Below are 19,401 nucleotides of genomic sequence, written 5' to 3' on the forward strand. Positions count from 1 at the left end.
GTTGTAGGCAGACGATGCACACCTGCTGCCTAGACCGGTGAATGTAGCAGCGATATTCCGCTGCGCAGCATCGGACGTAGTGAGGGACCCGTAGTCCGTCAAAAGTATTCAGGGCTATACTCGTCCTCCCCATCCTTTGCGCCAGGAGGATTTTGTAGTCCGGGGTCACGAGGTAGTCGAGCAGCAAAATACAGGTGGTGCCCTGATGCAGCGTAGTTACGATGCCTTTGCGGTAGTCATGGGGCGCGGTTATATAGGTAGAGACAGCGAAATCCTTCGGACTAAGGCGGAGGTGAACGATGTTCTGAATGGAGATGGCAATGGGTTCGTTGGGTGTACTAACCACCCTGATTTTCTGGTCTCAATTGAGGCGTAAAGTTAGTTGGTCCGTCTCGGTCGAGAGCAGTCCAGCGGACAGGCTGATAGCCCTAGTAAGGGAAGGCCGTGGCTATTATCCTAGGCGGAGACTGGATTGGGTTGGAGGATTACTTTATGGTCGTCTATGGGGCCTGGTGGTGACGGTGAAAGGGCAGCTCTTCGTGGCGTCTGGATCAGTGGTGTGCGAGGACTGGTCGAGGAGAAAGGGCCATGTTCGGGAAAGTCGACTCATGTGGGCGCCACCGATAGCGCACCGTAACCCATGAGCTGTCTTTCGGTTGAGACAGTTAAGCCAGGGACGCCTCCAGGTCTGTCTTGCCGTTGGCGTTGCCATGTTGAGTGAGTGTGATGCAGCTAGTGAGCCGTCGACCCTCATTACCGCTGCTGTACCGAAAGCGGAGAACAGAGCACGGAAAAAACAGGGGATCTGCAATGTCGTTGCTTGGAGATATCAGTAGTGGAGGGCATCAGCGATGTGAAGCCTCTAGTCGGCCAGTGAGTCGGCGGACGTATCCAGAATCTCTATCACGCCTAGGCTTAGCGTGTAGGCAAAGACCAGATAGCGTACGCGGTTAGGCCCGCCAATTCACTTCGGAGATTCGATGCTTCATTGGTCGGCCAAAAGACACTTACGTGGTCCGGAGTTCATAGTAAAATATTTAGCTAAATATTTCACTATGGTTTCGTACCAACTCGCCCAACTATCAGTTCTGCTGGTCCGGAGTTGTCTCGATCGGTGAAGTGAAACTTGCTGAGTCGCGAAATGTCATTGGCCAAGATGTGCTATGAACTGGGCGCCCGCTTCCCTCAACCTCTGAGTGGCGACCTCCCTGTATGGCGGCACTCGTCTGATGAACGGGCCTAAAGAACCAATGGAAACGTGACGTCAATGTGATGCCGCACAAGACACAGCAAGCTTTTGGTACCACGAAGCTGGACGACCGTACACGTTGAGATAATGGCGGCATTAGAGAGTCGCACAAAAGGGTGCGTGACACGATCGCTCCTCGCTTTTACAAAGCGTCAGCGCTCTTTTATTATGTTGTCGATGGTCGAGCAGTCCTTCTATATCGGTAAATTATTGGCGCCATCGACGATGCCGTTAACTATGTGGCTTGCCTTGACAGCTTCTGGTATTTTGCCATCAACTCGCCGACACAAACCTAACACCTCCTGGTTGTACACGACATATGGTTCAGTTGATGTTTGGGCCCGGCACGAAAGTGCCTTCCTGGCGGCTCGCTGAAGCCGGACTTTCTTTCGGAAGAGCTCTTGTAGCTTTTGCTTGCAGGCATCCTAATTAGTCAGTTCCCCTTCGTGAGTTTTAAATAAAAAAACGGGCCGTTCTCTTAAGGTAGCAGATAACGTTAGCTAACATAAGTCGCTCTCACCGTTTATTATGGCTGGCTCGCTCTTATTCGCTTAACCTCTTCGAAGTTCATGGCGTCAGCCCCGGAGAAGGTACCAGGGCCTCAGAGTTTGGCCCGGACAATCGATGTTGAGGTAGCCGATGCTGAGCTAGTGGGCCTCTCTGTCGACATGGCTGTATGGCTCGCAAGATGTCCGCTGCGAAGTTCCGTGGAGTCTTTCGGATATACTCCACGCCTCCACCAAAGATGCTACGGGGAGATGACAGCAAGGGTATATACACGATATACACCGTGACAGCAAGTGGCACCACAATGACAAAGATGGCGGGCCGGGGCACCACTCATCCTCTTTCTCGTCTGCTATGCAACACAACGTCTTCTTCATCTGCAGGATAGGTGACTGACAACAGTATCATGATCAATACCACATAGATAATTATAAATGATGCTAATCACATAATCTCACTGATCACCTTGGAAACATGATCGCCGCAATTTTTTTATTTTACACAGTAGCTCAAAGGAATCACAGCAGCCAAATGCCTGTTATAGTTGCACCACGTTTTCCTCTCAGAGTAGTTCATCCCTCATTGTGACTTTCAAAACGCCTCACAGAGCCTGAAAAGCAAGAAACGTTTAATACAGCAAATTTTTCATCACCGGCGACTTAAACAACGGCTCACACAAGCACAGAATTTTAAAAATTGGGCAAGTAAAATTTATAATAAAGGTAATCTCAAACGCGACATTTTCAACACGTTAGGCAGATGAGTGTTCGGGCGTTGTCCTGCCGAATGATGGCACCAGATAATAGGACTGTTTCTCACGCTTTCTCAAAACTGATTGCATGGCCACAAGGCAATCTCATCACTACAGACAAAATAAAGGTATGTAAGCTTCTTGCGCCACGGCTGTAGCAATAAAATATATTCAGAGGAAAAATTCCAAACCACCTCGAAAAAACATTTAGCATAAGCTCTAGCTCTCCTGTATCAGTCGTAGGCATGAATGTACGTCGCAATGTTTAACAGTGCAGGGCCTTTGTGTGTTTATACTCAGCAGATACCCAGCGCCTTGAACTTTTTTTTTCTTTCAGTTGCACCCCTCCACCGATAACTCCTGGTATGGAGTGTCAACTGGAATTTCCTTCACCTGGAAGAGGAAGACGAACCATGCTTGCTCATTGTTGCCCACATTACACTTGCACACGTCCAGCCTCGTAGCACCTTGAGTATACAGAAAAACCTTCTTGCGTGGCTGATTTGCAAATCACTCCTTTTCTCTAGAAATACACGTGATGCTTGTGAATAAAAGTAGTATTTTATGTGCCACACGAAATGTGCATTTTAGACAACAAAGTGTCTAAGTTGCTGATGATAAAATCGCAATAACAACGTTTACCCAAAGCTTTGTTTGTTGGGTTATTCGTTGTAGCTTTCAGACATTCGTCACGTCTGCCAAAGTGCAGTGAGGCGAGCTATGAACATGGTATTATCCGAGGTATTCAGCAGAGTCGCAAATGCGCCGGAAAAATGAAAACAAAATAATCAAGCACGACAAACACAGTATGAACAAAAAGACGTAATGGTCGATCAATTTGTTGATCCGCCGGAAATCAGCTAGTAATCACCCTTCGTAAGCATTGCGTAACCAAACTCCTGAAGGACGACACCATAATGCTTCTTAACGACGCCTAACCTATGACATCTGAGACTGTTTTCAAAGACGCGGGCCTTCCCAAGATGAGGCTAATAGCGCACGAACGGACGAGGACACAGGAAGCGGCTGTGTGTATCACGTAATTCTGCGCCTCATGTCATGTGTATCACGTAAGTATCCTCATGTCATACCAACATGCCCAAAACGCAGCTTTACTGATCTTCCCAAGAGAGGTATCAACCTGTCAAACGCCACAAGTAATCTCCCAAGTCCAGTGCAGTGTGCCACAGCGTGATCCGCTCTTCTCCACTGGTGGTCTGCCAGCTGTGAGCACCGAAGCGCGAGGTTATGCGCCACTTGTATTGCCATTGGCCCCTAAGGCCCCTGAAGTATGGCTTGACACCCCTCTCCCTCCTTCACTTACTCGCTTTCCCACCTTTGTTTCCCCTTTCCCTCAATAAACAACTCAATACCCATACCAACTGGCTAATAGAAAAGCTTTCATTGGGTATCCGCATTATCATTAAAACACGTGCATTTTTCCAACCTCATGGTATTAGCTCGTTGTATCATGCTAATATTATTAGTCATTTATCACACTGTTTATCTTCATGGGGTAACACACATCCAATTCATTTCAAACCACTCGAACGTCTTGAAAACGGGGCAATAAAATTTATGACTTTTAGCTCATGCCTTTGCCATTCTTTGCCTATCAATATCTTCACATTTTACCCATTCAACAGCTATTCTACCATAAGTTGTCTGTCATTACATTTTGTTTCTTTCATCGTGAAATATCATTAGACAACCTTCCTTTTGATAACGCCATCAACAAAAATACTGCTAGGTTTTCAGAACGAAATAACCTTCTCTTACCTAAAATCAGATCCAACTATGGAAAATTTAAGGTATACCACTTTCTGGACAATCTGCCTCGTACGGCACATTCCAAAAGGAGCGAAGTGCGGCGCGACTACCTCGATAATCGGGAGATTGTGAGAGGCAGCGTGTGACTGACACGTTGGCGCCATTCACAGCAACCACCTCAGACGGACCTCCGCTCACGCAGCGCTTCGATGAACACACGACGCGTAGAGTGCCTCGATGAGCGCGCCCCCGCGAAGCCGAACGCGCGCATCTCGGCACCCTAACAATGCGCACTCATCATCATCATCATCGTAATCATCATCATCATCATCATCATAATCATCCTCGTTACAACCACTGCAGGGCAAAGGCCTCTCCCATACTTCTCCAACTGCCCCGGTCATGTACTAATTGTGGCCATGTTGTCCCTGCAAACTTCTTAATCTCATCCGCCCACCTAACTTTCTGCCGCCCCCTGCTACGATTCCCTTCCCTTGGAATCCAGTCCGTAACCCTTAATGACCATCGGTTATCTTCCCTCCTCATTATATGTCCTGCGCATGCCCATTTCCTTTTTTTATTTCAACTAAGATATCATTAACTCGCGTTTGTTCCCTCATCCAATCTGCTTTCTTATCTCTTAACGTTACACCCATCATTCACGATGAGCACTACTCTGGCGCCATTTCGTTACCGTGGTCATCACGGTCCGCCTTGCGCAGCACTATACGCATTCTTCTCACGCTTTCGCCATACACTTCTCCTCCGCTTTCCTCCTCGCGCTCTCTTCGCGCCCGCTGTACTCCGCGTTCGCTCTCACCTTTCCCTGCACTCGTTTTCTCGGTTACAAAGTACGACGCCGACGTTCGTCGGGGGAACGGGCTGCTAAGAGCTGCTGTCTACGAAAACTGATCCAACAAGTGGGATACCTACGGCGCGCGCTGGGGCAGTCGACATTTGAAATAAATCTGTTGGCGTACAAGACGTTTATTACCCCAATGCTAGAGTAGGCAGCGGCAGCTTCGGATTCTTGAAAGACAGCTAAAGCTCAAGCTAGAAAGTATCTAAAGAAAATCCATTAGCTTCGTCTACATGGTGTCCCCGCTAATTTTAGTAAGAGTTAAAAAATATACATATGTCGCGCAGCTGGACAGAACGAAAGTAATGCTGTTTGCCGTCGCTTGGAGATACTCGAACTACTGTTTTTCTTCCGACAAATCAGATAACGAGTCCTAATTTTTTAAGCAACTTCTCAAATATTATATTTAGATGAAGTGTCAATGAGCTAATTTCTCCAAGCACTTCACAGCACAACTTCATAGACTCACAGGTTGTCCCTGTACGCATGGTAAAGCATGAATACGTGACTCTTGCACAAGCCGCAAATTGCATAGCTTCCCTCCACTGTATCCTGTCACGTGCCGCATCTTACCAACTTCAGATGTTTTCTGCAGCTGGTAATTCACTTAGCTGGATTCACTTTTGGATTGCGCCATTCATACTTATGACTATAATATACTTGCGCCAATGCCACCCTTTTGAGTAACGGGAGCTTCGGCTATGGCGACCATAAACGTTTTTGCTGCAGCACGTTCTCCCAGTCTGAATGTGGTTTCGTGGCGCTGCCGCCTGCAGCAGTGCGTCCGCCCGAAGAAGGCAATGATAAAAGCGCGAGATAATGTTCCTTGTTCCGAGGGTCACATGATGGGTCCGGCCTCCGCACTCGCCTTACATAGGCCTTTAATAGATGTGGATGTTGACATACAGTTTAAAGCATGAGTGGCCAAATCAACTCGAGTGCCCCGGAGACAAAAACAACACAGTCACGCTGTCTTTAGCACTACGAACTCCACCTTACGCTTCCACAAGTGGAGTGACGTTGAATCAATCCTCACTTGAAGTTCGGAACTTCGGCGTGTAGCAGAGGTCGGGAAACGACGAGGGTGCCATACGTGCGAACCCAGAGCTTCACCCGTAATCAATTGAAGGGCGATTCACTCGCACTCAATTTACCGAACACGCCCATGAACGCGCCTGTGTGATCCTTTGATGTTCCCATAGGATGCATCCACTTGCGCCGCGGAAAACGCTCCTGAGCACGGTACAAAGCAGCAAACAGGCCAACACTCCTCATGCTATGGAAACAGGCATGACAAGCATAATCACTTTCATGTGCCATGCCTGCAGCTATTACTACAGCTCTACATGGTGACTGCCAAAGCCTTGACCAGAGCGCGACGATCATTTCCGTCCACCAGAAAAGCTAGTTGCGCGTTGCACGGCTCACTGACTTCGACCTCACTTGCTTTTAGCAATCAGCTGTAGCTCCGGTCCATGCGCTTTGCACAGCCCTACTACCGCACGCACGCTACAAAGTTGTCAGCGGTTTGGACTTGAGGCCGAGGAGAAAACCGTTGGAAACATTGCGCTGGGCTGCATGAGTTCAAGTCCTACGATATAAAGCAACGCTTTCAGTGTGCCAACAGCAGTGGTGACCATCCAGCCAATGACGATAAGTCCCCTAGCTGATATGAAGCCCTGTGGCGCATGAAAACATTCATCGCACGTGCAAGGATCAAAATTGTATCTGGCAAGGCCGAGCCACTAAACACGTAAGGCATGAGCAATATCCGGTGCTTGTTAACTTCAAAGCTCTCACTTTCTTTAAGAGGTTTCAAGGAGCTTGCAGAGCAACTGCTATGACTTATATCTGCGTTATAAATGAGACGTAGCTTATTACAACCAGTAAACGACGATGTAAGCGTTCTTATATGCAGCAATAAGTGCCACAAATCTGCATGATAATTAATCTAGTAAAAATGGAAAGCGACCAGATGATTCGTCGTTAAGCCATTTACAAGTTACGAATATTCAGGATGGGGCTTGTGTAGTACAGCATGCCCTTTCGTGGCATTGCGATGTCCCGTCGCAATGATGTCGAATCACTTAACGAAGAACATGTTACAAACTTGTGTATGGATACTTTGCGCGACTGAATCATTAAGTTTGGGCTAACATGCATTTTAACAACCGCTTGATTCAATCGGTCGGCAAAAATGGACACCGATAGGGCAACTGAACTGTACCGGTTTTATTGTCCATGATGCAGAGCTTCAGTTGTTTGTTCGCGACATTACTATGCGAATTATGTCATCCTGATGCTGTCCTACCAAAAGGATGTTATATATTGAGCTAGGCTGCATAGGAGAAGCAGAATATTGCTTTGTTCCTTCTTGAAATATCATGTTGATTGTGGCACATGAAATTCCTCCCTTATATGGGATTTTTACACATCGCTCTTCCTAGTCCTCGCTGCACACATCAGACGGGCAGCAGAGACCTACGAGTTTATATCATCCTCAACCTATTTTTATGTCCACTGCACGACGAAGGCCTCTCCCAGCGGTCTCCAATTACCCCTGTCCTGCGCTACCTAATTCCTGCTTTCAGCTGCAAACATCTTAATTTTATCACCCCACTCATATTTCTGCGATCCTCGACTGCGCTTCTCTTCTCTCGGCACCCATTCTGCTCTAATGATCCACCGGTTATCCACCTTACGGACTATATGGCCTGTCCATTATAATCTCGGCTGGCGACGTTTGCTATCTTCCTCTAACCTAACCGCGCTCTCTTCCTGTCTTTTCACGTTACGCCCAGCATTTTTCGTTCTATCGCTCTTTGTGGGGTATTTCAGTTCTTACCAAGCTTCTGTGTTAACCTCCAAGTTTCTGCCCCATATGTCAGCACCGGTAGAATGCAATGATTGGAGACCTTTCTTCTCAATGACAGTGGTAAGCTCTCAGTCAGGATTTGGCAATGCCTTCCGTATGCATTGCAACACATTTTTATTTTTCTGTAAATTTCCTTCTCAAGGTCAGGGTCCCCTGTAAGTAATTAACCTAGATAAACGTACTCCTTTACAGGCTCTAGAGGCTCACTGTCGATCCTGAATTCTTGTTCTCTTGCCAGCCTGTTGAACATTATCTTTGTCTTCTGCATATTATTCTTCAACCCCAATTTTAAACTTTCTCGGTCCTCAATCGTTTGTTGTAATCCGTCCTCAGTGTTGCTGAACAGGACAAAGTCATTTGCAAACCTAAGATTGCCGAGATATTCGCCGCTGATCCTCACTGCTAAGCCTTTGCAGCCTAATGGCCTGAATACTTCCTCTAAGCATGCTATGGTGCATAACTTTTCTTGATCGGTAACTTCCTAGTTTTTTTGTGGAGAAGCAAGGTAGCTGTGCAATATTTCTAAGTATTTGCCAAGATTTAACGCATGCATTCTGTACTCCTTGATTACGCAATGCCTCTATGAATGCTGGTATCTCTACTGAATCAAATTCCTTTTCATAATTAATTTATATGAGCCTGCCAAATATGCACACACTGAAACATCTTGAGTACATTTGAGCACTTGCTTTCTACGTCCACAAATTTCTGCGGGTGCCTTGAGTGTTTGTCATTCAATGTGGGGATATAGATCCTTGATACGGAGATACAGAGCACTTATTGATATTGCATGGCGGCAAATCAGTCAAAATCTTCGATCTAAGACCTCGCTATTGGCGTACTTTTTTTTCTCAGTGCCGACAAAGCCCGTCAGATACCGTAGCTCTTTTAGACTGGCTGCTTGAGCCCGCCACTCACTAATCGGGATTGTTGGGAGTGCACCGGAAGCAAGAAGGAAGTTGGTTTAAAATGGCCGCCACACAGTGGACATGATTAACGTTCGGGCTGTCCCCACAATGTCGGCAGGGCGAGAGGTTCTTACGTGCAAGGGTAAGCAGTGTTCAGTCTATTTTTCCTGCATGCCGAATGACGGCGCCCTTTTGCGCGGTTGAGGCGTGGGTAAATCCTAAGAATTATCTTCATTCATCCCGGTAGGTGCATAGCTCTGGGGAAGGTTCTGTACATGACCGACGGGGCCTGGCCTAGAGATGTCAGTAACCTATAATAACTTCTCACAGGGGAGCTAGTTAGCTCGTTCAATTCCCGGCAGTTCCCCGTGACCAGGGTCCCAGGGGCTGTCTATCGTGCTGCCTATGTGTTCTTGCGCTTTAACAATAATTGCGGGTAGTTTCTCATACAGGAAAAAAAAAACTAGCGTTGCAATGCGAGCGTGTTGGTGCGACAACTTGGAATACTAATTTAGCGCATGCATGCAAGGACACAAGATGACAAATGACCATACAGACACAGCGCTAAGTTACAACGACAGGTTTTATCTCTGGGTACCACGCCTTTCTTATACCATCCGCTTCACGCCAAACGACAACGTGCATTAGCGTAATTACTTGTACAACATACCAACACCAACTGCAGAAAAATAGAATACGTGCACCCGGAGAATTTCAGCTTATAAGTAGAAATTCTAATCTTTTCTTTGAAAGTGCGATACAAGGTTTGCTAGAACATGCATCCCCAACCTTAGCGCTACACTCTGATTCCATAATAATGCGAGGAAACTGGCACTCGTTCCCACCTCTCGTTTCTAATACTCATAAGGAACCGGTTTTTTCGAGCCAAGCTCGTCGTGATGCCACCACGAGAATCAAGCACTGCAGCTGGTGATGGTATATACAGATGAAGACGATGTACAATGAATGATGATATGTAGAGATGATGAAGTTGAAAGTCAGGCATGTGTTGCGCTCACGCTATCTTGAAAACGGCGATGGCAGCTATGTCAGAGGCAATGAAGTGATAAAAAAAGTCGCATTTTCACGTGAAATGCGAAGCATTGATTGCGATAGCAATTGAGTAGACCGCAATACGAACTAAGGATAGTAGTTTTACGGGCCGTATAAACTTCTAAGCATGCACGTTCCCCCGAAATTAACAAGCACGCCGTCACGCGTGCACAAGTAATGGTGTACACATCTCACTCCATAACAGCGGAAATTCATTGTGAAAACGCTGGAGTGTGGAAGCACGGCGGCAGCAGCGAGCGAATTGACCTTCGTGCTGCCTCTCGCTTCCACTCGAGCTAAGCGTCGAAAGTACAGTGCGTACTAAACTACCAGCAGTCTGCGCAGTTTCTCTACGGCGCAGGTCGCTAGCAAGATAGGGCGCCTGCGTGGCAGCGCCACACTCCGCAGCCGCCGGAGTAGAACCCGCCCACCGTCCATCCCCTACCCCGATACATCGCGCGCGACGAAAGACGGCGCGATTCCTCCTCGCTTTCTTCTCTTGTGCGCGCGAGGTCGAGCCGCGACCGTTCAGTGACTCCTGAAATTTTCACTCGCACATACAGCATACGACGTGCGACGACGATGCTATCGTACTTGAACTTCATAAGGCATATCACAGTGACGGCAAAAATACGCCTGGAATGTTCATATAATTGATATCGCATTACAAAGCCATCTGGCGTGGTTGTTTTTCAGTTCATTACTGTGTTAGCACAGCCAGTGGACACCAACGTTGTCTTTTCGACGCCGAACAAAGTAGGTAGTCTTCGTCGGAAAACATGCTTAGCATCCCATCTGTTATGGTTGCTGACGTGTTTGTACCATGCCAACCATACTTCAAGTTCGACATCGTCGATGCCTGTGAACGGTCCCGCATCAACTAAGAGAAGGTTCGCAGTTCTGTCTGAGCGGAGAGGACAGCGCCTTAGGCTTGATAGCAGAAACGACGGGACGTCTGCAGCGAAGGTGCAGATCCGCATTATTGCGAGTTTATCCCGCACCTGTACCAAATATTACATGGATGAGCATTCGCAGGAAATATACATACAGGCAGAATGCATAGCTCTATAACACAGGGTAGAGCGATATCAGTGATCGATACCCACGTCACATCATCGTCCTATTCCCCTCACAACGTCTTTTCATAGCGCCACAAGCTGCTATGTAACAATGTGTAGAAGGATAACTCACCGCCACCCTCATTTATTAGAGGAAACTGTACTGCACAGAAAGTCCTCTGGGAAATATTGCAAAAGATAGAGTGCACATTGGTACACGGAATTATAACAAGTTTGTTATTACAGAGAAGCTGTATATGACTAGCCGATTCGTCCGTCCATCTGTCACCTGAACGCCGAAAACTCCTACGGCGCAACACCATGCGCATGCGCGAAAAGAGAGAGAGGCGCGCGCTATTGGCTGCGCCAGTGGTGACGTCTTTGTTCTCCGTAGCAGCAGAGGGCGCGCGCAGCAGTTTCTCACCGGCTGCGAAATGGGTAGCCACGAGTCATACGTACTCCTGAGGAGCAGGCAGCTTTCGATGAGCAACACCACAAACAGAACCGCGAACGAGCTTATCTACGCCATGTCGATAGTGCCGCCCGGGCACAATAACAGGCTCGTGCAGCCGAGCGCAAGCAGCAACTGCGTACCGAGGATCCACCAGCCTACCTGGCCGTTGTGATTAAGCCCGGGATTAGCCTTGTGATAAACAACGGGACCGCGTGCTTCTGCTTCGCTGGTTAACGATCCGTACGGAGTGCTTGGGCGGTGATTTTTTAGCTTTCTTGATTTCCTCTTTCTTGCCCTGCTTCCTATCTTACATTTCTATATTCCTGACTCCTTTGTGAAGAGTAGGCAGGCGTTGTGCCACTTCCGGTGTCAGTTGCCAGCCTGCTCTCCGCATTTCCTTTCCAGTTCAAAACAAATAATAATAATTATAATAGCAATAATATTAATAATAATAATAATATTTGCAGTCCCTCCTCCATCGGTAGCGCTCTAGTTAACGTTGCTATTCATCTATGCCCGTTGATGCATTAAAATAGACTTCATTGATAGGAAAGGCAGAGAGGTTGACCTGAACTAGTACGCTCTAGCCTGCTACACTGTGCTCGGAAAGTGGGAAGGGGAGTGAGAGTACTGGGATGAATGGTGATGATAATAGGAGGGGGGAGTGCATATGCACATTAGGCGGTGGCCCTACTAGATCCGCTTGTGTAATTTCGTGCCATGTGGAAACTTCAACAGCGCTTGAGTTGACCGCATTGGAGTTGCAGTGCATGGCCACGGACCTAGTATAGCTTCCTCCAATAGTGGTCGCGGGCCAACGATGGCTCCTTCTGCCAACATCTATCGCATGCTGGAAAATCGTGCCCCCCCTCCCCCTATATGTGTTCCAGCGTTTCAAGCATCTGACAGCATTCGCAATCAAGGCTGTTCGATTGGCTGATGAGGTGTGCGTTGCGGCCTTATCGCAAAGCAACGTTCATCCAAATCCTGATTAGCAATATCGCTTTGCTCCGTGTGTCGGGGGCAAAGAGAATTTATCTTTTGGGTCGATCACGTGGTAGTGACCATGAAGAAAGCAGCAAAACTGTGAGTGGCCAAACTAGTGTTTTATTAGGCGAACCTGCGCCCTCAAAAGCAGGCTATAGCGGCGAACACAGTCGGCAATCGTCGAATATCTGATCAGAGGGTCAAGCGCGTTGGCTTTTATACTTGAGTCATCAAATGTTCCAGAGTAATCGCTGGTGTCCGAGTGTCCTCAAGAAAGTACTAAACCATTCGCGTCGCGCATGAATGCAATCGGATTACACAATGTTCGGTAACAATAGACAGCGCATAGAACCATCAATAACATTCCAGAAACGTCCGATACAGGCAGGCGCGTCCGGCGCTTAGCAATAACATTTGTTAGACAATAAGACTCGGTCACTCGATGAACAAGTACACGTTTCAATATCTAGGCGTCTGTGGATGTTCTTAGCGTGGTCTCTCCGTATGCCTTTGTAAGGTCCTGCATGAATGCCTTATTCATTGAGTTGGTGTGAGGTCACGAGTAGGCATTCCGTACTTAAGCAGTGAAAGAGAATACCGATCTTGCTTCAATATCAACGAGTTGATATGCATCAAAATATTATCAAGATAGACATGCATCAATATTATCAAGATATGCATGAAGATATCAAGATATCTCATAGTTGTGAAAGTAATCACCGAATTAACAGCGCCTGAGCAAAGAGGAGAAAATAAGGGAGAGGCGGCCAAAATTAAAAATAATTGCTTTCGTATAGACCGTTTACTGAGGGTAAAGCCATTCTTCTGTTACAGCGCCGTCTATCGTCCGGCGCAAGCAGGCATGTGGGATCGAACATGGACGCTACACGGCGAGCATCTTGTTGACGATGAGTGGGAAGTTTTCGCGTTTTCCTGATAGGTGTAAACAAGTTTCTGCAATTTGGAGACGTCTTAGCTTGTAGTTACTGAGCTTTTAACTCCGATGTAGCCCCAATATAGAACACTGATGGGCCCAGAGGCGCTTCCACACCTGTGTTTCCGACCGCAATAGGAGGTGAGCCACATCTGAATATTGCCGATTTTTAACACCCGAGCAAAATGGTAATACTGTATGTCTAGGCTTGAATTCTGTTTTGGTATCACCCAGGTGACAACAACCAGAGGTGTCTCCGCGTGCCACGCAGTGCCACACTAACGTGCACATCAATCGAGCTAACCAGCTAATCTCAATGGAAGATCGTTTTGCTAGGTTTCGTGCTCCTAAAATTTTAGCAGTACGATTTTCCAGGCATTGTTTTACATAGCCCTCGAATATCAAACTTTACAAAATAAAGAACTGTAAGATAACTCGACCGCAAGTGCCGTGAACATAGACTACTCGATAAAAGTACCGGATGAAAGTGGCCGCGAGTATGTCGCGGTCAACCGGACGCGCGCGACGCGTTGAAAAAATATGCGCGCTCTTAGACCTCGAGTGGTGCCTGTGCAAAGCCACCTCGCCAACAGGAGAGAGCTGCAAAACGAAGAATCACTCTTTGTGACACCAACTTTAATTTAGAGTAATCCAGCGCGCGATACACGAAGTCGGCCAGCAGCTTACCGGCGAGATTCGGAATCCCGTGTGAACTTCGGGTAGCCGGCACACGGTAGGCATGGCTTTGGTTAGAAAACAAAAGCGACACCTTCATTTCCTTAGTCAGCGCGTACTGTGTTGATAATACGCCCTCGGTCAACTTCCACCAGAACGTTGGTTGCTAGGAATAATTGTTAACAAAGTGAAACAGCATTACTTTTATGTGCTCGCACGTACAAATATTTGACTTCTCCAGTTGCAATGGTTGACCCACTCGAATATACTCACCTCTGGTTCATATCCTAGATTTATCATGGGTGCACAATTCGTCGCCTTGCACTCACTGGTGCGATGAAGCTGATAGCGTCAAGTCCTTTCAGTTTAAGCTGGCAATCCATAGCGGATGGTTTCCTGAGTCTACGCAGTCACCGCGGATGAATATGCATTCGCGCTCGCTTCAGAAAGTTATTTTTGTAGCCATGTTCAGCACAGTAGTAGGCCATTGACCTTGAGTGATCTGACGTAGCAGCAGTCGCAGTCAGAACACATTAGAATACCACCAATCCGCAGTGATACTGATACCGTTCCAAGCGGCCGCTGGGAGAAACGTCGATCCGCAAATACCAGTGGGAGGATGAGAGTGGCGCGACGCACTGGTTCGAGGCCACATTTCTCCTTGCCGATAAAACGGTCTATAAATCTCATGTTTCTTGAAACATTCCAAAACTCTTAATGCCTCCTAGTGCTCTCCTTGAAACGCAATGAAATGGTTCGCCGCTTTATACGGGGTGTCCCACGTAACTTGAAACATTAAAAAGATGTAAATACCACGTACCTGGACGAACCTAAGGTAACGTTCTTTGCTGTAGATTGGGAATACTCAGATTGTTTTTTACATTCCGTCGAACTACACAATAATTCTCAATTATTTATTTGCTTCATAATATTGTATATAAATGGAAGATGTCAATGAGAAAATCGTAGAGCTACATGAAAAAATCCCCATACAGCTTTAAGTTGTTCAACACGTGCTACAAAAAAGTGCCTTTCTAAGCATAGAAGTCCACGAATACACGCAAAGGGCCTTCAGCAGCCAGTCGAGTGGTAGCTTTTCATGTATTCGCGGGCTTCTTTCATGCGTGGAAATACCCTTTATGTAGCACGCTTTGAGCCATAGAAACCTCTATCGGAGTTTTTCATGTTGTTCTACAATTTTCTCATTGACACTTTTCATGTAAATACTCTGAATATACCAAAGCAGCCGCAAACATTACCTTGGTTCTTTGCAGATAGGCGGCATTTGCACATTTTTAACATTTATATATCGTGGGTTCAACGACTCATGCAAACTGGTTATCCTTAATATCTGCGTCCTTTTATTTTATTTTTCGTCTTCTATTCGTCTTGAAACTGCTTTTCTTTAAGGTTTTGTTCCACTTTTGTAGATTGCAAGGAGGTAGATATGAGTAGTATAGGGAAAATGAGGTGGGATAGTTGTCTCATTTTTCTCAGGAAGCTCAACATGGTCAGTGATGTTAGGACTAGGGCGGCAAAGGGCACAAGCCATTTTTGAGCTCTTCACGAGAAGGGTTTTTGTACGAACAGCATCACTCAACATCTGGGGCAATTAAACTTGAAAATGCTGTTTAGCTCTCTAATCTTGCAATAGAAGTTTAAATTGACGCTTACTGGTATAAGTACATTCCTGAAGGTTTGAAAGAAACCTTGGTGTATAAACAAGTTGTTATTTGACGTCGACTATCTCAAAACATACGCAGGCGGCGACAGGACCTAAAGAAAAAACAAAGCCGTGAGCACACTAATCTTCCCTCGCAGACGCTGCTCAGCCAATCAATTGTGAAGTGGCATTTCACGGTGTTAACTCACTTTCCGCACCAGTAAACACTTTTGCGTCCCTTTCGTCCCTCGCGACAGTTATTTAATCATTCAAACTTCCTTGGTTAGTCACAATGTCAGTGAGGAGCGCAAAGCGCACATCGTCGACGTCCACCGGTAGCTGGGGAGAGCCGTAGGACTTTCGGCTGGAGCTTCGTTACCCAACCGGGCCATGGATAACTCTACTCCGTGGCTCACAAAAGTCTCCCAGTTACTTCAAGTCTTCCCGGTGTTTGTTGCAGGAGCGACCTGGAACATTCGCCGCCGCCGTCTATACAGTGCTCATGCCACAGGCATGCCAAGTACGTTGGGTGATCCGTCCTCGCCGTTCCTTCTTTATTGACTACGCAGCTACTGCATTACTACATGGATTTCAGTAGCGAAATTTCAGGTTTTGTGCGAACATATTTTTTTTTTCATTAGAGTAGTATGTGCAGCAATTCCTTTCCTTAAGGGGACTCTACCGCTTTCCTTTGATAATTGTTCTTCACCAATACTATTTTTTCTATATGTTATCTCACCATTATTTATTTCTTAGCAAATGGTCTTGTTCTCATTCAGTGCGCTGAGACTTCGACTAAGCTGCATATTATGCGCTTGTCAGCGAAATGAACCTCACAAGTACTTTTACACAAGAAACCAGGAGAATTGTGTCACTGAAGCACGAACGAGTGTAGTGTTCTGACGCAGCATCCATCCAAGCCTTTACGGCCTCCGTGCCCAGTTGTGAATATTCTAACTCTGACTCGTGTTGACGAAAACGAGTACAAACGCAACCGCATGTAGCCGCTCATCGCGATCAACTACGCGGTCATACACAGCACCTTTGAGCTGCCATGTATGAGCTCTACACTCTGCATCTACGGAGCAACGCAGCTTTTACTTGACTCTTGCGCTCTGCGGGTGGCTACCTGTCTCAACTCGATTCACACTACATCCCGTCAAATTACTGGTATTCATGCTGCCGAAGACGCGACGTAGTATAGTTGCCGTCCTCATGTTTTTTTCGTCACCAACATGCCCCTGTCGTCATCGTTGTCGGCGGGTTGTCATTCTTACCACAGCATCATCGTCAGAAAGAAGCCATAATGGTATTCGTAGTCTCCGTAATTGCAGGTAGTCTTAGTGTCACCACCGTCATGTGGTCTTGTTCGTGCCGCTGCCGCGTCACAGACAATTCCTCTCCTGACGATGACAATTTTTGTAGGCATTCCATTTGAAATGTGACGGCGGCGAATTGTATCTTAGTCTACTTGAGCTATATCAAGTTTTACATCAATTGTAGAGCCCTAAACCTGTATACAATTACCTCTGCCTACAACAGTGCGAACTCATTTTATTTCCTTGCCTTGTTTCCTCCAACAGTCTAAGCTTCTCTTGCTTGTCTCGACCATTGACCATCAGCGCTTCTGGAAGGTGGACGTTCCACAGGACTTGCTGGGTGGTCGCCATAGTATGCGATTACAACGAGCAGAGTTGTACGCGGAATATTGCTGTGGCACGCACGCGCTTCCTCCTCTATTTTAGAATATTTGTCCCTGCATTCACGATTCGCTCCTCAGGCAGGCAGCAATTGTCTGAAATGGCAAGGCATTACTTTTTGTGTTAGTATGCATTTTCTTGCTCTGCTTATCTGTGACTTGCCGTCTTTGTAAATTTCTGTGGGCGTTTTGTTTCCCACCCTTTGATTCCTTACGCAGACACTTTGCTCCAATTGATAACAGTTCCTTTCAGACGAGGCTTTATTGTCATTTACTTCGAAAGTTTTCGCACAACACTGATGTGGATAGTGTATGTGGTATGTGCAACTTTTCCTATCTTGTTGCGACAAGGAGTATTCGACGCGGGTCCACTAAACTCGTGAATTGCCTGCTTGAGGCGCTGTTACCTGCGTGTATATCTACGGTCTGTGGAATGACTTTTACATAGAATAATCGCTATATTCCCCCGGACATATTTACTACTTTCCAAAATGATTCAAGTTCAGTTGAAATTCGCAGTCACCTCGTGTTTTATCTTATAGTCTATTCATGCTTCTTGGCATTTTTTTATCAAGTCTTCTTGCTAGGCTTCCTCATGTTCAACAAATCGAGATGCCCACCGTGCGTACCCTCATGAGTGCGCGCACTAACGAAGGTGTCCTCCCCGAATCTTTCCTAGCCCTCACAGAGTGACGGTGAGGGCGGGATCATAGTGAGAAAGTCTGTGAGGGTTAGGGTGAGACAGTTCTGACGTAGCCAGGCGACGACGGTTGAGGGCTACTTTGACGCAGTCGGGCAAAATAATGAAGGCTTTATTCCAGCAGCTACGGTAATCGCCTGTATGCGTTTCTCTGCAAACACTTTGCATGTGGTCACAGAAAAATGAAAACCCGCAGATTTTTGTCGGCGTACATCCGGTGACAGTGGTGTACCTCTTACCGGCGCCCATGTCACAACACGCCGACACCACCAGTGAGCAGACAGTCCGCCGACGGCCGTCTCGGCAGACTCTGGCTGTCGAGATAGAACCACATATTACTGTAAACATAGAACAACACGACGGTCGTATTTCCACTTTCGCGCGTCCATGAATGAATTTATTGCCTACTGACTCCTACTCCTATTGCCGCTGACTCCTACATGTGCTGCTCACATCTTACCTGTTTTGTTTCATTTCAGAGATACACATTATTATACTTTAGTACACCTTATGACCAAGTAAAGCATTATGTCACCGTGTGCGTAAATTGCGTAGTTATTAACTTTGCGCATCTTACCGTGGCGTAGTTAACCAGTATCTCTAAAAATAAAATTGGTTCTACGTTTCGTAACTATTTTCTACTTGTAAAGCGCCATGCCAGTTGGTTGAAAGGCGCGAAAGTTCGAAGTATTCTACACGTTGACCTAACTGTACAGAACACATCAATAATATTGCATCAATAAATTATTGGGCGCCGAAGTGAGCGCGCCATGAGAAAACACAAGAATACGCTACCCTAAATAAGATCCTAAATAATACCGTCACCGAGAAGTTAGAAATGCGCGCCGACGTCGAGTACAAAACGTGGGATGCCGTAGCTTCCGTACACAACCTCCGCTAACAACACGGCACTGCGAGAAACCAGAGAGATGCCGCAGTTCAAGGTGGTTTACGAGAAGAAACCTACGACGACGCTCGATGCCATGGAAACGAGCATCAGCGACTAAGAGAACGTCGACGTCGCCGCCTGTTTGCAGCGCGCCGAAGAACTCGACCGCCTGCGCCTCAAGAACCAGCAAAGGACGAACAGCTGACAGCTGACAAGGCTGCTACGAACCGAACGCAATAGAATAAATAAACTGCTCTGTGCCCAATGGGCACAAGACATTGACATAACAAACTTGTTTAGCTCACTAGCAAGAGACATCAGTCACGTAAATAAGCTGAGTACAAGGCTGGCGAGGAAATAGCCTTTGAGT

This window comes from Dermacentor andersoni, chromosome 8 (genome assembly GCF_023375885.2).
Source record: "Dermacentor andersoni chromosome 8, qqDerAnde1_hic_scaffold, whole genome shotgun sequence".
Classification (NCBI taxonomy): domain Eukaryota; kingdom Metazoa; phylum Arthropoda; class Arachnida; order Ixodida; family Ixodidae; genus Dermacentor; species Dermacentor andersoni.